Source organism: Sturnira hondurensis, unplaced genomic scaffold (genome assembly GCF_014824575.4).
Source record: "Sturnira hondurensis isolate 20B ecotype Veracruz unplaced genomic scaffold, ASM1482457v3 Scaffold0004386, whole genome shotgun sequence".
Taxonomy (NCBI): Eukaryota; Metazoa; Chordata; class Mammalia; order Chiroptera; family Phyllostomidae; genus Sturnira; species Sturnira hondurensis.
Genome location: NW_028077017.1, coordinates 578,480 through 587,791, shown reverse-complemented (window position 1 = coordinate 587,791; position 9,312 = coordinate 578,480). Strand labels below are relative to the sequence as shown.

At 43.8% G+C, this 9,312-nt stretch overlaps 1 long non-coding RNA gene across 2 annotated transcripts; it reads left to right on the top strand.

The window, feature by feature from the left end:
- The first annotated feature begins 56 nt into the window (after positions 1-56).
- Positions 57-2,873, top strand: LOC118986638 (uncharacterized). 2 transcript variants are annotated; one of them, XR_005066419.1, is made up of 4 exons: positions 57-145; positions 1,463-1,601; positions 1,781-1,821; positions 2,212-2,873. It is a non-coding gene; the product is annotated as an uncharacterized LOC118986638 (long non-coding RNA). The 2 variants fall into 2 exon arrangements; XR_005066420.1 differs by having other exon boundaries at positions 1,463-1,649.
- The last annotated feature ends 6,439 nt before the right edge of the window (positions 2,874-9,312 follow it).

The window sequence follows — 9,312 nt, the reverse complement described above, 5'->3', positions numbered from 1 at the left end:
CACAGTCAAAGAGGAAAGGAGACAAACTTCTCCCTTCAAAGTGTGACAGTCAGTGACACTGGGAACTACAGCTGCGTGTTCTACCAACCACACCCTCCTGTCTGGGCCTCAGGGCCCAGTGATCACATTGAGATCTGGGTGACAGGTAAGGTTTCTGCAGGATTTTCAGGTCATTTTTAAAAATCTAAGATTAGTAGCTACAAAATAGTGATGGGGATATAAAGTCCAGCATAACAAATCTAACCAATCACATTGTAATACCTGTGGGTGGTTCCAGGCAGGTAGTGGAAATACCAGGAGAAACACTTTGTCTAACCACTATGCTGTACACCTAAAACTAATACAAAGTAATGCTGAAAGTCAACTGTAAGAGAAAAATAAATTGAAAAACATACAAATTGCATATCTCATCTGTCATCTTTGGAGACTACCCCTTTGCCTTTCATTGTTCTGCATTCTTGGATAACTTATCTTGTTCTTCAAAATTATCTACCTTGCCAAAAGCACCATTCCTCCCACCATCCTCTGCATCTTTTAATTTTGGTGGATCTTGGTAGTGATGTCTTCCCAGCAACTCTCTTCTGTTCTCACGATGTGGCATTCCACCGCCTCTTGCTTTAGGGCAATGGGTGCAATGTCCTTTTTTAATCTTACAGCACTTATGGGTAGAATTAGTCTGAGATCATCTTGTTTCCTGCCACGACACGCTGTGCTTCAGCTCTGTACACCTTGTTTTCGGCTGCTGAGTCTTCCCGTAGGGTCAGTGAATGTGTTACAATCACAGCAAGGTCTGTATGGCCAGCCCTGAGGTGGAGAGAGCTCCCTGATCACTGGGAAGAAGGGTCCTTACCCACTTGTCCCCGTGGATTCGCCTTCAGAGATCACTGTGGTTGATGGGTTTAGAGATGAACTTTGCATGAGTGGGGATGACTGAGATGGGGTGATACAAATGCAGGCTTCTCTTCCGGAACCAGGACCAAGGGCAAGGCTGAGCCATTTGTGACTGAAGCTGGATACATAATGGTCAAGATGATTAGCCACTAAGCTCAACTTTTCCTGAGCTCACTGCCGGCATGAAGATTTACGCTGCGAGGACAGATTCTGGTGCAGCTGCTGAGTTGCAGTGCTCTGGGGAGCACCACTGGCTCTTTGTGTCCTTTGGACACAAACTCTAACATATAAAAAGGGGCATGGGGAAAGAAAACGCAAGAAGCTGGAACTGAGAGGAAGAGCAAATAAATGAAGGAATAGAGGTAAGACAGAGAATATAAGGAACATAGCCAAGGAACCACTACAACTCTCATAAAATTTTCGTTTTCACATTTTGCTTCTGGTGATTAAAACTTTAATGAAGGTACAGCTGGCCACTGCCCAGGAAAACACGGGTGGGCATGTGAGGGTCATCTTGGGTAGATTCTTTGAGAGACAGGGATGTCGGTGGTGGTCCTCTTCTCTATCTCAGATTCCCCAGATGCCAAATCAAGAGACATCACCATGGGTAACCTCATCCGACTGGGTCTGTCTGCTGTGATTATGGTTCTTATAGCAGCCTTCCTGGTGGAAGCCTGGTGGAGTCAGAAGGGGTCTCCACATGGATCCAGGTAAAACACTGAGCACTTTCGTCTTTCATGGCCCGTTGCAGTCAACCTGTATGTACCATTAAGATTTTGGTTTTGCATTATGGGCATGGATGGAATTTTAGACAGGACTTTTCTTCACCAGATGTGACTGTTCAGTTGGTAAGAACATTTAGTATCTCTTCTCCTTTCCAATTAAACAGCAATTGAAGCCCCAATCACTGTGGAAGAAGAAAAGAAGCAGGTACTATCCATATTACCTCTTGAAACATCCTTTCTTGGGGAGGATGGAAAGAATGGGTGGATTTTTCTGGCTGAGGATCTGTGTTTGAGGGCTGTGAGAAAGAATATCTTCCTGCCCCTGGCTGGTGTAGCTCAGTTGGCTGGAACCTCATCCTGTAGCCAAAAGGGGTGGATTTGGTTCCTGGTCAGGGCACATACCTAGGTTGTGGGTTTGATCCCCAGTCTGGGCCAGTATGAGAGGCAAAAAATTGGTGTTTCTCACATCAGTGTTTCTTTCTCTCCCTTCCACTCCCTCTACATGCATTAAAAAATCTCCTTGGGTGAGGATTTTTTTTTAAGTCTTCCTTTTTGTTTCTCCCTTGATGTCAGGTCTGTCCTTCTCCACCTGCAGGTTCTGTAGCTGCCTGGTTGTGGGACATGAGGAGTGCTTGATCTAGCCAGGCCTGCTGAATCCTAACAGCTCTGTGGAACCAGCACTCTCAGCCAGTCCAGGACAAGAGAAGGATGTCCCTCTTCCTGTGCTCTTCACCTGGAGCAGATGGTAAAATAGAGCAGAAAGAATCACCTAACACATTTTGGGTGATTTGAGAAAAATACTTAAATCTTCAGTCTGGCTGCATAGCACACAGAGTCTCCCATGTGGAAACTCTTCTTCCTTTGAAGAGTGGGGGAAAGATGCTTTCCCCATTACTTCCCCTCCATTCCATTTTGTGCTCATGACCAACAAGTGGTCAGATGTTAACATTTCTGTATTTATCACCCCTTTAAAATATTATTTCATACTGTTTTCTCTTCAGATCACATAAAGCTTTCACCTTTGAAATTTTTTCCAGTCTGTATCACAATAACAATTTGCTCTTGAATTGTCCCCAGTAGTCCTGTTGCACGTGTAAAATGTCATCCATTATACTTTCATTTTTCTAGGTCTGTTGTTTCTTGTTGACACATTTTCATAAATGCACATTCTTATTTTAGATTATATCCTCTCTTGTAACTCCTGAGATATGCTTATGAAAATTACATTCTGGTCATAATAAAAATGATTCTCTGTGATGTAAGTCCTCTGTTTCATTTGCTCCTTTCACTGCGTTGAGCCCATCAGATCATGGATGAACCTTGTTTCCTATCATCATTGTAGCTGAGATCCTACTGTCACGGCTGTGGCACTGTATATATGATGAGGAAAGGGGGCCTATTTTGTACACTGTACTTCTTGGGGTGCTGGGAGACAACTGGGACTCTTTCTGGGCTGTTTACCTACCTGTTGCTGAACTTCTCAGTGTAGGGACTCTAGCTATCCTCAGGCACCAAGTTTTCTGACCCTTCTACTCAATTACTAAAACTCATGGCTCCTGCTGCAAATAAGCCTCTTTGGCTGCTATCTGATAAAATGCACTCAAAATGAACATAAGTCTCTCTGATGATTAGTGACATTAAGCATTTTTTCTTTTCCTGTTTTTTATATTTTATTGATTATGCCATTACATAATCAATAACTGGTTGTTAATAACTGTGAGTTAGCTGTCCTTTCACTGTTCCTATTTTTTTATCTTCTTTTTCTTAGATAAGTCCCTTTAACATTTCATATAATAAGTGCTTGGTAATGATGAACTCCTTGAACTTGGCCTTATCTGAGAAGCACTTTATCTGTCCTTCCATTCTAAATGAAAGTTTTGCTGGATAAATAATCTTGGCTGTAGGTCTTTGGATTTCATGACTTGGAATACTTCTTTCCAGCCCCTTCTTGCCTGTGAGGCCTGTTTTGAGAAATCAGCTGACAGTCTGATGGGAACTCCTTTGTAGGTGACTGTCCCTTTATCTCTTGCTGCTCCTAGGATTCTCTCCTTCATTTCAATCTTGGGTAATGTAATTATGATTGTGTGTGCTTCCTTGGGTCCAACTTCTTTGGGACTCTCTGAGCTTCCTGGAAGTGTATTTCCTTTACCAGATTGGGGAAGTTCTCCTTTATTATTTGTTCAAATACATTTTCCACTTGTTGCTCTTCCTCTTCCCTTTCTGCTACCCCTATAATTCGGATGTTGGAATGTTTAAAGATGTCCTGGAGGTTCCTAAGCCTCTCCTCGTTTTTTTTTGAATTCTTGTTTCTCCATTCTTTTCTGGTTGGATGTTTCTTCCTTCCTTCTGGTCCATTCCATTGATTTGAGTCCCAGTTTTCTTTCCATCATTATTGGTTCCCCACGCATTTTCCTTCATTTCTCTTAGCGTAGCCTTCATTTTTTCATCTAATTTGCAACTAAAATCAACCAGTTCTGTGAGCATCCTGATGACCAGTGTTTTGAACTGTGCATCTGATAGGTTGGCTATCTCTTGGTCACCTGAAAGTACTGGCTCTGGGGTTTGATTTGTTCTTCTGTTTGAGCCATAATTTTTTGGTCTGGCCATGCCCATTACATATGAGAGGCAGAGCCTTAGGTGTTCACCAGGGCGGGGCAACCCAGCTGCTAGGGGCGGGGTCAGAGAGGGAAATGGCACTTGCTCTGCTCTGTCTCAGATTTCAGTCCCCTCTGCCATTTCCCACAAGCAAATTGGGCCCTTCTGGTGCTGGTTCCCGGGTGGGTAGGCTTGTGTATGTACTAGGACCCTGTGGGTCTCTCCAGCGAATTCTCCTGTGAGGTTGGGAATCTCTCCCAGCATTTCAACCCCCGCAAGTGTTTTCTTGAACCTCCATGGTGCTTTTAGGCTTTATTTCCCAGCGCCAGGGCCCTGGGTTGCGCAGTCTGTCTCGCTGCTCATTTTCCCCAGATTTATCTGTGGAGGAGTGTGTGACCACGGTCAGCTAGCCTCCTTGCATGCCTCACTGGGTCTGCTTGTTGCCTCTCTGTGCCCAGGATCTGCCAGTGCCCCCTGACTGCATGCCTGGGGTCTGCCAATCACCACCTGTGCACCTGGTTCCGCAAGCCACCACTTTTTCTTGCCACAACTCCTCTCCACCAACCACCAACTCTGCCCTTCTTACAGGTCTGGATGAATAGTTGTCGGACTTCCCACACTTAAATTTTCTGTCTGCTCTGGTTGGTTTTTTTTTTTTTGTTCCTAAATTTTTGTTGTCCTTAATTTTGGTTGTGTGAGGAGGCACAGTGTGTCCACCTACACCTCCATCTTGGCCAGAAGTCACATTGAGCATTTTTTCATGTCTATAGGCCATCTGTTTGTCTTCCTTGGAGAATTGTCTACTCAATTCCTTGCCCATTTTTAAAATCGGATTGTCTGTCTTCCTGGTGTTGAATTGTAAAATTCTGTATATATTTTGGAAATTAACCCTTTATCAGATGCATTATTGGCTAGCATGCTTTCCCCTACAGTGAGTTCCCTTTTCATTTTGTTAATGATTTCTTTTGAGGTGCAGAAGCTTTTGAGTTTGATGCAGTCCCATCTGTTTATTTCACTAGCCCTAGGAGACACATTGGCAGAAATATTGCTGTGAGAGATGTCAGAGATTTTACTGCCTGTGTTTTCTTCTAGGATTTTTATCATTACATGACTTACAGTTAAGTCGTGGATCCATTTTGAGTTTATTCTTGTGTATGCTGTAAGTTGGTGGTCTAGTTTCATTTTTCTTTGCATGTACCTGTCAAATTTTCCCAATTTGTACACCACTTATTGATGTAAATTAAAACCCCAATGAGATATCACCTCACAATTGCCAGAAAGGCTCTCGTCAATAAATCAACAAACAAGTGCTGGCAAGGGCATAGGCAAGAGGGAGCCTTTGTGCTCTGTTGGGAGGAGTGCAGATTGGTACAGCCACTGTGGAAACCAGTAAGGGGTTTCCTTACAAAATTAAAAATGGGTGTTCCGGCCAAAATGGAGGCGTAGGTAGAAACCCTTCACTTCCTAGCACAACCAAAAGGAGGATAGCAACCAATCTAAAAACAATAAACAATAAGAAGTGCCAGAAAATCACACTCCACAAAACTCCAACCACCAAGGAATTAAAGAAACATTCAGCCAGACCACCAGGAGAGACAGGCAGGCGGCAAGTACTGGGCGGAGAGTACCCAAAGCAAGGAGGCAGACTGTGTGGCCAAGGCAGGGCTGGCTGAACGGGAAACTAAGACTCAAAGCGGGCTGTAAACTACAATGGGGGTTGCCACAGTGGGAAGAACTCCCAGTCTTATAGGAGAGTTTGTTGGAAAGTGCAGCTTTAGCGGAGCAAGTGAACTGCACTGTTCCCTCTCTGACCCTTCCCCAACAGCCAAGGGCCACAATGCAGCAAAGAAGGTTGCTTCGCCCTGGTAGATACCTAAGGCCATGCCCCTTTACTACTTAATAGGTGCACGGAGACAAAAAAAAATATGGCCCAAATTAAAGAATAGATCAAGGCTTCAGAAAAAGAACTAAGCAACACTGGTAATCAGGATGCTCACAGAACTGATTAAGCTTGGTCGCAACATGAAGGAGCAAATGAAGCCTACCCAAAGTGAAATAAAGCAAAATAAGGAACCAACAGTGACAGGAAGGAAACTGGGACTCAAATCAATGATTTGGAGCAGAAGAAAGAAATAAACATCCAACCAGAACAGAAAGAAGAAACAAGAATTCAAAAAAAACGAGGAGAGGCTTAGGCACTTCTAGACAACTTGAAATGTTCCAATATCTGAATCGTAGGGGTGCCAGAAGGAGAAGAACAACAGCAAGAAATTGAAAACTTATTTGAACAAATAACGAAGGAAAACTTCCCCATCTGGCAAAGGAAATAGACTATCAGGAAATCCAGGAAGCTCAGAGAGCCCCAAAGAAGTTAGACCCAAAGAGGAACACACCAAGGCTCACCATAATTACATTAGCCCAGATTAAAAATGAAGAGAGAATCTTAAAAGCAGCAAGAGACACTTACCTACAAGGGAGTGCCCATAAGTCTATCAGCTGATTTCTCAAAAGAAACCTTCCAGGCAAGAAGGGGCTAGAAAGACATATTCCAAGCCATGAAAGGCAAGGACCTACATCCAAAATTACTCTCTCCAGCATAGCTCTCATTTAGAGTGGATGGGCAGATAAAGTGCTTCCCAGATAAAGTCNATTAGCCCACATTAAAAATGAAGAGAGAATCTTAAAAGCAGCAACAGACACTTACCTAGAAGGGAGTGCCCATAAGTCTATCAGCTGATTTCTCAAAAGAAACCTTCCAGGCAAGAAGGGGCTAGAAAGACATATTCCAAGCCATGAAAGGCAAGGACCTACATCCAAAATTACTCTCTCCAGCATAGCTCTCATTTAGAGTGGATGGGCAGATAAAGTGCTTCCCAGATAAAGTCAAGTTAAAGGAGTTCATCATCACCAGGCCCTTATTCTATGAAATGTTAAAGGGACTTATCTAAGAAAAAGATAAAAAATATCAACAGTTAAAAGAAAACAAATTCACAACTATCAACAAATGAACCTAAAATAAGAAAAGGAAAAACCATGAGAACAAAAAAACTAAGCAAACAACTGGAACAGGAACAGAATCAGAGAAATGGACATCATGTGGAGGGTTTTCAGTGGGGAGGGGGAAAAGAGAAATGGGGGCCAGGGAGGTATGGGGAAGAAGAAGCATAAATGGTAGGCATAAAGAGGTTAAAAATAGTATAGGAAACAGAATTCAAAGTACTTATAAGTACGACCCATGCACATGAACCAAGAGGCGGGGAATGCTAGAGGGTTGGGGGGTGGAGGGCAGAGGGGCAATAAAGGGGAACAATGGAAAAACTGTAATAGCATAATCAATAAAATATACTTTAAAAAAACCTAGCTGCGGTGGCTCAGTGGACTGAGCACCAGCCTGTGAAGCAAGGGTCCCAGCTTTGATTGTCAGTGAGGGCACATGCCTGGGTTGCAGCCAGGTCCCCAGTAGAGGGTACACAAGAAGCAGCCGCACACTGATGTTTCTCCCCCTCCCTTCCCCTCTCTCTCAAAATAAATAAATAATCTTAAAACAAAACCAAAAAAAAAAAAAAACCCTTCAGGTGCTCTGGCCGGGTAGCTCAGTAGGTTAGAGCATCATCCCCATACTCCAGTGTTGTGGTTCGATTCCTGGTCAGGGAACATACAAGAATCAACTGATAAATGCATAAATGAGTGGAACAATAAATCCATGTCTGTCTGTCTCTCTCAAATCAATAAAAAATAATTTAAACCCCCCTACAAGAATGACAAAGATCTGAGCCAGATAATTCATTTAAGGGATCTCTTTAGAGTGTCAAGTTGAAAGCATTTCCAAAAATACCGGTCTTGTTTCCTGGGGCAACATGGACAATTAGGTGAATATTCATGACACTAAGTTCTTTTCTGTTGAAATAACTCTACACACAGAAGTGTTACTGAGACAAAAGGGTCTTATAAGAGTCTCAAGACTTCAAACATCCCTTCCACGTGCTTTGAAAACAACCTTCAAAGAAACGCCTTCAATGGGTTTTCCTTAGGTAAGTGGTGGGACGTCTCTGCATTTTTCCACAGCAAGACGAGTACGCCCCCTGCAGGCCGCAGGAGCACTTGGCTCTTCCTCCAAATGAATGCTGGCAGAGTTCCCGAGAGAGAGACAGACAGTTCAGCGGCTGGGGAGGTTCCCCCTGAGAAGCGACGGCTCAGTCGGGTTCTTACTTTGGCAGAGAGATGGAGAGTTTCGGCACCTTTAAACTAGCATCTCTCTCAAATGCAGCTCATCGACCTCGATTTTGAGGATTTGGATTCTGATTTTTAGAAAAACTGATAGAAAGGACACTTCTGAGATCACTGGGGAAATGAGAAAACTGAAGGGATAATAAGGACGTGCTGTCTTCCTGTTGTGATGCTGCTGTTTATATATATATATATATATAAAAGATCGTTATCGGATGACGGTAGCCGTGTACTGAACACTGTGGCATTGAAAGGTGAGTTCACGAGAGGACACAGTCAATACGCTTCAACTCCAGTTACTTCAGTAACTAGTATTTCCATCACCAGCACCGTCCTGACAGGCCTCCCGTCCACCAAAGGCAAACCCAGGCTGCTGCAAGTCCACCTCTGACCCTGCTGGTGCAGAGCTGGGCCTGGCGTGCGTTTCTCAGGCACTCAACGGGTCTCAGTTTGGCTTCCCCTAGGAGCAGAGCCCAGGGTAAGGATTCAAACTCAAGTTGCTTATTTGGGAAACACGTCCCTGAGAATATGGAAGTTCTCAAGCCAGATTCTGCTGTGGACAACTAGTGTTGAAGACCTTGAGAGCTTGCCCTGGCTGGTGTAGCTCAGTGGATTGAGAGCAAGCCTGCGAACCATACGATTGAGGTTCCATTCCCAGTCAGGGCACATGCCTGGGTTGGGGGCCAGTTCCCAGTTCCTGGCAGGGGACGCACAAGAGGCAACCATACAAGTAAAATCTTTTTTTCTTTTTAAAGATTTTATTTATTTATTTTTAGAGGGGAAGGAGAGAGGGAGAGAAACATCAATGTATGGTTGCCTTTTGTGCATCCCCTGCTGGTAGTTAGCCTGCAAGGAACCGGTTTGCAACCCAGAC